General features: G+C 40.4%; 1 protein-coding gene across 4 annotated transcripts in view; it reads left to right on the top strand.

Annotated features, from left to right (window-relative positions):
• abi1a (abl-interactor 1a) overlaps positions 1 to 14,099 on the top strand; it is a 50,006-nt gene that overhangs the window by 12,105 nt on the left and 23,802 nt on the right. The gene's annotated exons all lie outside the window — the stretch shown is intronic.

Below are 14,099 nucleotides of genomic sequence, written 5' to 3'. Positions count from 1 at the left end.
TTACAGCTGAAATGTAAAAGTTTGAAAACAAATGTTCTCCGTCCTCTTCGGTTTCTTTACTACTTAGCAAGTCGTTTGCAAGTGTTTGCAGACAAGCCGGTGTCTTCCACACAAAGAGCCGGTGACTGCACTTTACTCGCCAAAGAAATGCCAGCAACGTACCCACAACCACTCACCAACATGTTGAGCAATACATGTTTTTCCCTAGTGGTTACCAGTGGGTCATTGGCAGATCTGTAGGTCAGAGCAAGTTTGGCTTGAGCAAGCAATTTCACAGCAACTGCCAGCAACCTACAACTGATGGCAAATACTCAGTTTTAGCAACCGATGGTTGCCAGGCGATTGCAGCCTCTAGGCCTGTGCGACCGGAGCCTTCGATACGAAGCCCCTGGTCACTTTTGTTCAGTGCCAGTTCCAATAAAGCTTTTGCAAACACGAGGTTTGTATCCTCAGGACTGACATGAGGGGAAAAAAGAGATGATGGAAGTTTTTCTCTGGGAAAATATCAACCTGAAATTGCATTATGTAGTTCATTATGAATGTGGTTCAATTGATCAGAGACTTTTAAAATTATATTGATTTTATACTTGAGAGTAAGTAGCTCACTCTTTTACTTATTGATAGTGTTCAGTATTTTAGCAGCCTAACTGTTAAACGCTTTTGTTAAATGACTTTAACCACATTGCTAACACATACAGTAGCTCACTCCTGTAGCCGTTCCTCTCTGCAGGGTGAGGGTTTTGCCATGTGCAGGTAAATCCAGCCGCTCATCCAATGAAGGCATTAAGAGCTCAGACAAATCAAACAAAGAACTCCAGCCATGTGGCATCTCATAGATTAGAACTGGGAGAGATTCACCACACCCTGAGCACGCCAAAATTTGTGTTAAAATGACTATACTTGGAGTGGTTGGATGACGACTGGAGGCTCTAGTTCCTTTGATTTAGTTTTCCCTGCTTTTTCTTGATAACAAGACGTCCTGAAGGTCACATTTTTAGTCTGGTGGTGGAAAAGATCATTTGCGACGCCGGAGGGTTTGTGAGGGAAAGGAACAGACGATGACTGATGATGAGCAAAGAAAGCGGAGAGAGACTCCCAAAAAGACAAATTTACTTTTACTAAGTTTTGAGTCAGTATCCTGACAAACAGCCTTCAGCTGATACCAAGGTCACTGTGACACCACTGCCTGCCTCAGTCTCCATGACAACCCCCTGAGCTACATCTAAAAAATATTTGAAAGACAGCTCGACACGTTGTTTCAGATCAGCAAAGAAGGCCGTGCACTAAACACTCCGCTTAGTTTACACTATTTGACTTTGTTTCCATGGTCTCGTATCTTGTCGTGGGAAATTCCAGACTTCCTTTGCTATATTTAAAGTCAATGTTGTGCACAGTGTGTAGCCATGGAGAAGCCTCTAAGATGACTAAATAGTGTCACTTTAGGTCAGCTGACAGCCAGGTTTCCCCTCATTATGCTTATCTTTATATTTATCTTTATCTTTATATCTTTATCATTTATTTAAAAAAAAATTATAATAATAAAGCAAGAGCACCAAAAGAGCATTGATGCACCAAATGCCACTTTCCTTGGCTGATTCTGATTTTGCTTTCTAAGAAATATAAATTTGCATTGTTTATAAAAAATTGAACAATAAAAATATTTTCCACAGCTACACCTGATTATACCTTTTTTTTCATTTAATCACACACTTGGATAGATGTTGGAATAAAGTGCTCCATGTTACTGGACAGAATTCACATTGTAAATGTGACTTACCCAACATGTTGTACCTTCTTGTAAAGCTTCTAATTTTAAAGGAACTTATTTCCTAATCACTTGAATTTGAGAATAAATGTCAGACTAACGCCTACATCCAGTGTCGAAGAAAATGGCCAACTCTGACCACAGTGGTAGAAATCAAAGGTGTGTACTCAAAAGCAACGTAAAACCATTTAATATCACATTGTTATGTAAATGAAATTGATTTTAAATGGCAGATAGATGCATTGCACTTATTCCAAAAGCTAAATTAATTTGATGAGTGTGGCTTATGTTAGCCAGTTGGCATGTTTTACAGTACTCTGGTCAGGTGGTTATGCTTGTTTCTGCAGCCTTCATGGAGCCATCTATTTTTGGTAGTGCTAGTAGTGCTACTGGTAGTGCTATTTTTGCTCTTTTTGTCAAACTCTTGAACGACACACTGCACATCATACCAAGATTTGATGTTTTAGCTAATAGCTCTTTGGGAATCTCCCTGTTGAAAAACCTTAAGAAAGCCCGGGGAACTGTTGCTCAAAATCATTGAGCAATAAAGTTTCACAAAAGCGTGACTCTTTGGAAGCAAAATAAGAGATGATCAGCAGGCCAAAGTTTTTACACAGTACTCTATTATTATGATAGGAAGGCTGGTCAGAGGTCAAGGCTAATTAGCTGAAAAGCCAGTGACCAGTTGGTGCATATCTACTTCAAACTATTATTTTCCCCAGCTGACAGCCTTTGTAGCTACAGGAATAACACTCTGCTGCCTTTTTTTTTTTTTTTTAATATATATATATATAATTGGTCTCTGGAAATGTAAAGGATTTAGCAGCTTTGTCTTGTTGCCAAACATACGCCACAGTGCTTAATATCCTTTTCATTCATTACGCCTTCTTCTCTGCCTGGTTGTTTTTATGAATAAGTGAGAGCAGAGGTCTTAATGAGTTAGCCATTATGAAGCGTATCTCTGTTTTTAATAACAAAAAGGGAGGGCTGTGTGAGCTCTGCACGCTGTGGGTTTGTTATAGCTCTCTGCTGTCGTGTTCAGAGGTGGATCATTATCGTGATGCCCTCACAGCTCATGGATATGAGATTAGCGGAAGCCCTAAAGGCCACTGTTGCATTCTGCTGAATGGTTAATGGAGAGGAAAGCCTGTAACTTGCGGGGGAAATTTCCTCATTTGCCTCTGAAATATGATGAACACGCTGTTGCGTGCGCTGGATGAGTCCTATAATTCTCCCTATAATCAATTTTTGTCAGTATCATAAGCCTGTACCAGTTCCTGCTCAAAGCTAGAGATGCCTCAGAGTACAGTCAGTGCCTGTGGTGAGACGTGTGCTGGCGTCATGGCAGCTTTCTTTGGTTTGCCCACAGTTAGGAGGGATTCACTCTGGTCAGGGTGTGTCTGCTTTGTGATGGCATCTCTCCGTCTGGAATATAGCACATTCATGTTGTTTACCTTTGTGCTGGGGTGCATACGAGTGACTAATGGGTTCTGTTTTGCCAAATTAGAAAACTGTAGGGTGCTCCGTATGGCACATGAAAGTTCTTTTATGTGTTGTAAAAATTTCCACCATGTGTTTGTGATGTCGTACAATAGGAGTCCAAAGAAGAAATCAGGCAATCCCTGCTTCATTTTTCCCGTTTCTTTCTTTTTCCAAACTCGAGACAGCTGTCTGTGCCCTTATCTGTTGGCCTTCTTGTTTCCAGTACTTGGTCCCTTCTTCATCATGAGTCTTGAGAAATGCCAAGCTATGACTGGCCAGCGACCAACTTGTAGTTTGTGCTGTCTCTGCCAAGGCACAGCAAGAAATTATGACTTGTTTTTGACTCAATCGACAGTGTGACCATCCTGTCAGACAAAATATTGTGCTTTCTGCAGGCTCGATATGAAGCAGGTGGACACAGAAGATGAAGCTCGGCTCATTTGTAGCGGATCAGAAAACATAAATGTGATGTCTTTATATTTACAACATTTTGTAATAATTTAGTCTCTGCTACATTTGATCGTACCCAAATTACTTGTTGTTATTCAGTGGATATCAGTGTCCTGCTGCAGTACAACTTACATAAATGTTTCAATGTGTTCCTCTGGGTGTTTGTTGGCGTGTCACCTTCCCTGCTGTCATTGCCATTTACAATCTCTTTGCAGTATTCAGGCGGAAGGTCTAAAGGGAGAATAGAGTAGCTAGCGGGGCTTCCACCTTGTGCTGCGTGTGAAGTGGCTGCTAAGAGGCTGCGAACAGGGAGTGCTTTGTTTGTCCGGTGGAAGAAAGCGGTGCCTCGCATTGAGAACCTCTCTGTGATACCCCGAATAGAGAGGGAGGACAGGAAGAAAGGGTGTATGTGTTTTTGGATGCGTTCTCCTTAAATTCAGTCTCCATTGCATAATTTGATTTCACGCAATTCACCCAGAGGCACTGAAAATACAGCAAGAGAGAGTAAAGCCTCTCTCATTTACCTGCGATAGATGTCTGATTCAATCATAGTTACATCAAGTTTTTCATGAGTAAGTGTTAGATATGGAAAGATGGGACATGATGGAAAAACAAAGTAATTTATCAAGAAAGACACCTGAAGAAACTCAAAGATGGCTCTTGGCTACTATTTTGGTCAACACTTTCTATTAGAGGTGATGACGTACCTCTCCTCTGCTTGCATGGTGAAACAGAGAGCAGAGGAGAGAAACTTGACCAAATAAAGATATTAACTTTTACGTATTTCATTTAAAGGCAAAATTGATGAGCCATAGAATTACTGGAAGAGTTACAGGTCAGAGAAAGGGGAGAAAGAACCTAGTGAATATAATAATGTATCTTAAAGCTTCCAGGGTAAGTAGATGTTACATAAACGCTTTTATGCCAATACTTTTGGGTGGTGGTGAGTCTGCAGTGTCATTATCAACTCAGTGACATGGCTTCCTGTTCTTTGCTGCTCTGCTCACAGTGAAACAAAGAGCAGAGGAGAGAAACCAGCGCAAATAATCAGCACATGATGCAGCAGAGACAAACTGAGCTTAAATGAAAGAAAATATATTAGATTATTACGATGAATATGTGATTTTTGTGATTCTTTATTTTTGTTTCAGCTCTGCTCTCATTATTTTCACAATGGTGGATTTTTTTATTTATTTTTTTGTTTGTTTGAAGAAAACTACACAGTATTCACATTTTCTTTAATGGGAGTGAATTAAACCAACATTTATAGCTGTTCTAATTGGCTACATTTTGGTGAAAAAGACTATTAAATAACAAAAGACATTTGTTAACCGATGTACAACATAAGGAGTTAAAGATTTTGAACGTCTGCAGTATGAGCAAAATTTTGACGGTAATCTTCTTATCTTTTTAAATAAAATGACTAATTTTTTGTAATGCTTACATTTGCTAAACGAAGACGAGAACGAAGCAAAGGTAATGTCGGTAAATTGAGCATGAAAATATGCCACACTGAAAAAGACGGGCACATACTTAAACTCACATTCTGACCTATAAATAAAGACCTGGTGATTTGTGTGTATATATGTGGTTATGACCATTTTTAGTGGCACAGTCTTAAGTTCTCGTGACTCTTGACTGATCGCATCGGGGAAGAAACTCAATCTTAGGCCACAAATGGAGGAAACTGTGATCGTTAAGACCTTTTAAGATGGTGCGAATGCAGCGTCAATACAGCACAACAGAGTAAAATGATATCAAAATAAAAGGAAAAGTGCAAGTAATTAAAGCCTGTAAACTATTTAGATGAATTTAACTTTTTAGCATTTATCCTGTGAAACTGTAGATTGCACTTGCATTATAGCACAAATCGATCTGTCAGTGTTGACTAATCTAATGAAAATGATCCTTTGACAGTGTTGTAATAAATCATGCCGTTATTGAAAATACTTTACTGTTTGTTTTGCCAGCTCATATTTATTTGTAGTGATTTCAACCGCTCTGTCTTACATTTGGACCTGGCTTGTGTGCAGACTGAACTCGGTGAACGCAGTGAATGCAGAAAGCAGCTGATGCGCGCACACACACGCACGCACAATGAAAACTCAGTTTGTTCCCACAGCTGTGAGGTTCACTCAGATGGTGTTTCTACAGTTACACAATATTCTTATCTGATCACATGAGCCAGCCCATGTTTGTGTTCAGAGTCGGATTCGGTTTGTGTTTATGAGGCCAGGTTGGCACACTTACTGTTTCAGTTATTTGTCATTTCAATCGTCATTCCTCGCATGAGCAGTTGCATGCCTTTACAGTCCACTGCTTGTGTGTGTAAAAGGCTGTGATAAGAGAGCATGCATGCTAGGAATTAAGGCTGTGTCTGTGCTGCAGTGCTGACTTGCTGACCTCCTGTTGAGGAAGAAATGGCTTCGCTCCAAACAGGAACTGGAACCTTCTCGTTCTGTCTGCGTTTCTGTGTGCTTCTTGTTTCCTGCTGATCCCTCTGCTCGCTCTCTCCTTTCTCTCGCCTGGTGGTCTACTTTCCACTCTTAGATATTTACACGTTTTTCTACATGACTGTTCAGTGGATTATAGTGATGTGGCAGGATCGGCGGTCAGATCCTTGTGTGGTCTCTTGCCTCTTAACAGCAGTTATTTAAAATATGGGGTTTGTATTGGAAGGTTTGGATTCATGAAAAAAAAAAAGGGGGGGGGGGTTAGAAAATGATTCTGTGGAAAGAAATTTACAAATCTGTGACGTCTAAATGAAGTTAGACCTTTTTTTGTAATTCTATTGATTAAATCACATTGACATCTTTTACATGTCTCTACAGATTCACAAGCATATAACCAGTAATTGAGTGTCTTTGTCCAGTAATTCAGCAATATTTCTGAAGCCTTTGTTAGTCATTATGTTTAGCAAAATGCAATGTGATTGCATTGGAGATTTCAATGTGTCTTTGATAGATTTATTGACTGTACATGCTCACTTTTAAGGATCTCTGAGTGGACTTTGGAAACTATTGTGCTATTTTTCTTGGCATTCCTTTACACTGCAGTTTGTGGGATGTTTTTTGATGGCTGAATAAGTTAATTGTGTTGCTTTGTGACACAGACGCAACTCCACATCATTTGCACTAAAGTTTCCAAACAGTGGATAATGACGATCAGCTTGTAGGGATCACCTTCTGTTTTGCCAGACATTTGGTTTGTGCTTCTCTAACCTTTTATCTGTTGTGTATATATTCGTCTTTTGACTTGAATACATCCTGTATATGTAAAGCTGCAGGGTGCCGGGAACGGCTGTAACTGCCACTCACAGGCATGACATCCAGCAGTGATTTAGGGAGCGCTTAATTTGCTCATGCTTGTGTGTCATTGGCAGAGCTTTTTAAATATCGGTCAGTTGTGTTCATTTAATTCTGGTTGGACAAAATTAATTATGATTCTTACAACCCAGTTGGAATCTTCTCACATTCTCATGGATCATATCTTGAGTTAATGTGATTTGACTCATAAAAATAACATTTATAAAAACGTATAAACAAGTCTGACCTGAAAACAGACTTTTACTTTTGCTTACGTAAGAGCAAGCATTAAAAAGAAAAAAAATGGATGATCTACAAAAAAATTTGTAAAACACAAAATGTAGCAAATTTTAAAATCAATTTTGTTGATCAGCTCATCAAACCTGTAAGAAAGGAGACCAACAGATCCTGTTTTTTGTTTTGCTTTAAAAGAAATCTAACTGCCCCTTTGGGAATAAAGTGAAACTTTTCATTCTGTTTGGCAGTTATTAAATTTTCCCCTTTTTAATTGAAACATGTTTGTTCTATAAAATATTTAAAAACAAATCTTTGCATTTGAGAACCTCAAGAAATAATTGTTTGTCATTCTCGCTAAATAAACAATTTCAGCGTTTAATGATTTTTCTGTTAATCTCATATTTTCTGTTGTCGCATTTTTCTCGTCCTTGTAGCGTTTGTAGCTTGAATGCAACGTGCGACTCTGTCCTGCATGGATGGATGTTAAAGGGTGGATGTGTGATGATGTGAAATAACTGGTGACTGAGGTTGTTTAGTGATTCATCAGCTTCTCTGCTCTGTGGTTACTCCTCCTTCCTCACTAGCAGAGTGCCTTCTCATTATTACCAGTGCATTCTTTCCCAGCCAACAACTGTCCAGTTGCATCTAATCATTGCACCTTTGTTCTGCACCACAAGAGCAGTGTAGGGAATTGTTTGACACCTTTGCATCAACACGGCCGATTGGGGAAATGCTTTTCCTTCACTTTTCCTTTCATTTTGCAGCGGAGTCTCAGTTTTAGGTGTTTGTTCGTCTCAATTTTGTCTACCTCTTAGTCTGGGAATGGTAAATACTTGCTCTCAGCTTTCAGTTTGTATGTAAACTTCAGCTCTCAGTCAGAATGCTGCCTTGGCTGCCGCCCAAGTGAGACTGCAAAGGCCAGCTGAGGTGTTTCCATATGTGCTGTGTTAGCAAACACCGCGTCGACCTTGGCATGCTTTCCCGGCTCATTTTAATAGTGTTTTTCTCTCTCTCTGTGTCTCTGAGAGCCTTTCTTCGAGGTTTAACACTTGTCCAATCCTGGCTCAGTCGTGTCACACGTGGGTTGTTAGATTCACCAGAGGGATCGGATTTTTGAGGGATGTTTAACCGAAGCTGCCAAACTGAGAACTCCCCACAGTGCAGTTGACCTCCCATTTTGGCTCGGAGTGCACGTGGAAGCTCTGGCATGCTCTGTGTCGCTTTAACCGCTCAGAGAAGCGGCCTCGCTGCAGGGCCGTTTTGGACAAATGTTAGACTCTACAGATGACGGGATTCAGATGTGCTGGCTGTAATCACGCTGAGAAACGCATTGGACAAAGGCATTTGCTCTTGTTCAGCAGCCGTTTTGCCTCACTGTGGATTTGGGAGTGTTGGATGGAGCTTCTCTTACAGATGAGGCTGGACACAGTTAGTGGGAAGCTACAGCTACAACGCACAAACAGAGTTAAGAGGTTCAAATCTAGGGCAAAGTCCTCAGGGCCACTGGTTCGCGATACTGATAACAAAGCAGAAAAATATAATACATATTTCTCAAGGAAATCAGAATATTTCCTCTGTTTTCCCCCCAGTGTTGGCTTTATCTTGTGAAATACTGACAACTTTCACATTTTCAAGCTCCTACGCTCTATTAAAATGCAGACTTTATTAACAAATAAAGCTGTTTCTGCACCAAAACAGCACTTTCTTTAACATCCTACTTTGAGGAATGCGAATGCCCGTACAAACCATTTGTACTATGTCGCAAAAGATAAAAAAAAAAAAAAAAAAACCCAAACAAACAAACTTGTCTTACATTTAAAGGAAAAGTTTGCATTATGGGACATTTATTTGTTTAGTTTCACAGGGGTTTTATATGACTGTAATGTGGCCTAAATTAACCCATACATGCATGAAGGTAGCCTGCACACATCTGATTCCAAATTAGACAGAATTAGGATTTAGATTAGGAACTTTTTAGACAGTTAATAAGTGGAATGATCATGAATCTGACAAACTTTTGTCATTATTTCACAAAACTAACTGCTACACAAAATGCCGGGCTTTATTAAAGTCACCAATGATGTTCATTTTGAACTACAATGTTAAAACAATCAAAATAATCCTTATTTGTGTTGTACAGTTGCATGGCACTGCAGGAAACAAGCCCTTTAAACTCCTCTGCCTTTAAGGACGCTGTATTCTGATTGGCTCCCTTGTAAACATCTGCTCTCATTGACATCATAGGGAGCCAAAAGTAGAAAAAACTGTCGGAAACCTGAGCGTTTGGCCCACGGGCATTGCTTGCACGTACACTGACCTTGTTATTTGAAGGCTTGGCCATGTTTAATATGGGCATCAGCAATGAAAGTTTGCATATGTGACTGAAAACAAGGAAAAGCATAACAGTTCCACTTGAATGTGAAGCAGTGTTTTGTACACAATTTTTAAGCTTTTAAGAGATCGCTCACTTAACACCAACTCTTTGTTTTGCTTTCATTTGTTCCATCTTTATGTAAATGTCTAATAGTGTCACTGGCAACAGGTTAGATTGACTCGGGTAGAATTACACATCGCACAATTAAAAACCCAAGCCCAAGTTTGTTTGTTTTTTCTTTCAGCTTTACGTGCCAGTGTTGTGAGATTGATGAAATAATCCTTTTAAATGATGTATCAAGTTTTTTCATTGGCTTGCGTCCTGCTACTTCTCATATGCACGACTGCAGAGGTCGCTGATGAAACGCACTGCGTTATGCAATAAATATGGACTCCTGGCAGGCAGTTTTATATTGATCAATATGAATGAATATATTCATATTCACAGTCATTTTCTCAAATATAAATCACGTCAAACCAGTTTCTGCATTTCATTACTTGTGGAACATTCACTTGTGTAGCAAAGTCAAACTTTAATGACGCAGGCCTGGCATTAAAGAAGGAAAGGATTATGCAAAGATGAGAAAGCACATCGACTTATACATGAGTAAATAACAGTTCTTCATCTGACACGATGGCTTCTCCTTTTAAAGCCACGCCTTATGCCTGATGCTGAAGTACACAGAATGGTTTATGGTTATCCATCTTGTGGCATCTGTAAGAAGTTATAGTTGATCACAGAAAAAGCTTGTAGAGCCTCCTCTGTTAGAACCACACTACAAACTAAAAGCAGTCATTTGCCTTGAGATTAACAAGTAATGCTGCCTTATATGGATTCTTTGGGAGTTGTTTTGTTCTTATTTTAGGACACCGAGGGTTGGATTTTTAAGAGATCCTTGTGGTTTTGTGCCTTTTAATAAAAAAAAAAAGTTGTTTTTATTTATTTTTTCTTCCATTGAACAGTCAGTCTCTCCAGCCAAGATGAGCCCAATTATATAATTGTGAAACACAACCACAAGATGTCTTAATAGTACATCTTAACTCTAGATCCTTTGTGAGCTAGTGTTTCCACGTTTCACAATAGCAACATTTTCAGGACTCTTCTGTCATGAAGTTATTTTGGGAAGTGTAGGAAATGGCCTAGGTCTGTGGAAGCAGACCTAGAAGCAGGAAAACACTTCATCATGAGATAGCTGCTTGAAGACACCGAGCATTGCAAATTGTTCAAATCTGCTCTTTGTAGGCGGGGAAAAGTGCTTTGCTGAGAGAGTGTATTTGAACATGGTCAAGATTTACTGGAGATGTAAGGCTGAAAAGAAGAGATGGCCTGATTAGGCTGTCTTCACCTCACTCCTTAATCTGCAGCAAGGCTGAAATTGAGGTTCAGATGTTTGAGTGAACGGCGTAATCGCACAGTACAACAAGGACCTCCAATGTCTGGACATCATCATCATGTAGTCCTGATTTATGGTGGGTAAAAATAGCTCTCATGGACTTAAGAACATAGATATTCTCTTCTCTCATCAGTTTACTGAATCATTTTATTCAGATCTTATAATTATCTGTAGCTGAAGTCTGTTATTAACTATTGACACATTTGTCTGGTCTGGCAAGCCACACACAGAAACATCGGTATGTAGGGTGTGTTTGTCTAGCTGTAGGTTTTTCCCCATGCTGAGTGTAAGTGCCCAGCTCATCCTTACTACGCCTACAGTACACGCTGGGAAGCTTTTTGTTTGTCCGTGCTTTTTTGCATAGTTGGCGTTTTACCGAGGATATCATCCTGCGGCCAGTCTGCCAAAGTGCTGAAAAGGCTGTTTTCTTCTCTTTCCAGTACGTGTCGAAGGGAAAGCAACTGTCTCAATTCCAGATAAAGTGTACTCGTTTTTAGTTCTTTTCTTTTAAGTCGCTGCTCAAGTCGCTCGCCAAAACACTGTGTGCTTGTCTGGTGGGAAGTTGTCAAGTTCCGTTTGTTCAAGATTTTGAAATTCCAACCCTAGACCTCTGCTTGGCCGTTCCCACTTCACTCAGAGATTTATGCCCCTTCTGCTGATCTCGTGTGGATACATTCTGTCAATGTATGACCTCCTTTCCCAAGTAGTCCAGCCTTCCCCCTTATCTGAGCAGTGGGCTGCACTGGCCTGAAAGAGGCAATAAGCATTCATTGAAAGTGGGGGTCGACTTAGATTTGAAGACCAGAAAGCGATGCGTTCTCAAAGTTGGGTATTGTTTTTAAATTAGAGGAAGAGTCCTCTACAGTGGGTGCTTAAATTATGGGGCCTCGGGTTTTATTAGTAGACTTATAATTTTTGTGTCAGTTGTTGACCAGTTGCTAAGTGAAATTGGACATAAAGATTGTACTACATCAAAAACCTCTGTGCAATTGCTTTGGTTACTAGCAGATTGCCATGGGCGTCCATAGTTTGCATGGAAGGACTGACTTGTCTGCAAACACTTACCAACTGCTCACCAAATGGTCATGAAGCTGTAAATGTGCGATGTAAACTGGAAATGGAAACCCTTGGCCTTTCTAAGTAAAAATTGTGCCTTAACACTGCAATCGATACATCTCAAAGGTCACAGCTATCCATATACCTCTTTGCGACCAATTTCACCTATCAACTGGCATCAATCACTGGTGAGCAGGCTGGGAGGGACATTGATCCAAAGCGAGCTGTTGTTATTGGGTGGGCTACACTGACAGTTACAATAAGTTGTTTGCAAAGTTTTTTTGGCTTTTGTTGACGTTGTGTTGTATGTGTTTTTGTTTTTTTTTTTTTTTTTTTTTTTTTTTTTATGGAACCTACAGTGAAAGTTGAGTACACTGCATAATGCGAACATTAGCAAAGTAATGTTGATGAACCCAAATATTTTCTTTTGACGAAGCACTTGGCAACATTATGTCCATATTTCTGTATGGACATATTGCAAATCAATTTCCCATTAGGGACAATAAAGTTACCATTGACCAACAGTGGGGATGCTGCTTAGCAATGAAAACCAGGCACAGCCTCTACCCAAACGGTAACAATCTGGCTTCAAAATAAATAAATCCTAAATATTTAGCCACTGGTTGCTACTAACAACACAACAAGAATTTCTCATTGTGGCAAGCACTGCACAGACTCCCTCATATTCCAAAATGGGGAAAAAGTCTCCAAGTCTAACGCATTCTTGACTGAATGTGGATGACACTGATGATGTTGGCAGTAGCTCCAATTTATGACCTAAATCCCTGCACTAGTCATAGATGGGTGACTTCTCTGGATGTGGGAAGAACTACAGGGTTAAAAAAGAGAGGGGGGGAAAAAAAATAAAAGGATGCCAAAAAAAGAGGACTTCAAGGTGACAAATGAAAAGAGCAGTTCAATAAAAGCAGACAACGAAGTGGGGGGCACTTTAAAGTCCTAAAAGCCCTTAGATGATGGATAAGCCAAACACCAACTGCTCAGTGTTTTGGGAAAACAGCCGTAGGCCTGAGACATATGTGTGGCAGTGGTTGAGAGCACATGTGAATCATGCACCTTTCAGTTTGGCAAGACGTTTTCCACCCAGCAGATGGACCATTGGGATCGAGTAAACACCTTTTTAGTGCCAGTTGAAAAGTCAGGGAAAGCGTTTCACCGCTCAGTCGAGGGAAGAGATGGGCTGTTAAGTCGCAGTTGCTCAGATTTGGGTTCCCTGCTGGGTGAGTCCGATGGGGTGAAGCCAGAATGCACTGTCATACTTAGACCTTTTTGTCAGATCCATTTAATGTTCTTTGGACAGTGGATTAGCAATGTGATATCCACGGGGTGCTCCTGCTCGCTGTGTGGAAGTTTGCTAAACAAGGTGGGTTCAGATTTACCCTTCTGTCAACACTTGTGTTACATCAGGGCTCCTCACTGCTGCAGCAGGGCTTGTACAGGATGGAGATGAACTGTTACGCTGCTTCTAACCTCCTGCCCCTGCCAGCTGCGATGACGTTTGTCCGAACGCTGTTCTCTGATATGGGGAGTATGTACAGCCAAGAACAGATGCTTTCCCAGTTTAGCTGCTGCATTTCAACAACTGTTCTCTTTCCAGTTTCAAGTGAACTTTTCATGTTTTGTCTACTTCCTCATAGAAACTTATGGCAGTGTGCAACGCCTATGACTTCAGTTTTCTTTAGAATCAGTGGTGAAATGTGAGCAAAGCTGTTTTCGAAGTAAAACCAGGTCTAGATTGACTGAGCCCATCCCTCGTCCTCCTTCTCCCCTCTTTCTGCCTTGTTCCATCTCAGCCGATCACTGAGCTCCATCACATCCCCTGCAAATGGAAGCCAAATGGGCTGATTTGATTTTGGCCCAGTTGCTTTCAGATGATCATGATATATGACAATTTGGGAGTTATCTCTGAGCTGCATGTGGAGTCAAAGCTATTGGCTCAAATCCCATCATAATGGGGCTCTTATCCACTAAATTGTGCATTGGTTTGTTCGCAGCACAGGGAAGATATTGTCACTACAG

Source organism: Rhamphochromis sp. 'chilingali' (genome assembly GCF_963969265.1).
Source record: "Rhamphochromis sp. 'chilingali' genome assembly, chromosome: 18".
Lineage (NCBI taxonomy): Eukaryota > Metazoa > Chordata > Actinopteri > Cichliformes > Cichlidae > Rhamphochromis > Rhamphochromis sp. 'chilingali'.
This window is presented reverse-complemented; position numbering and strand designations above follow the sequence as displayed.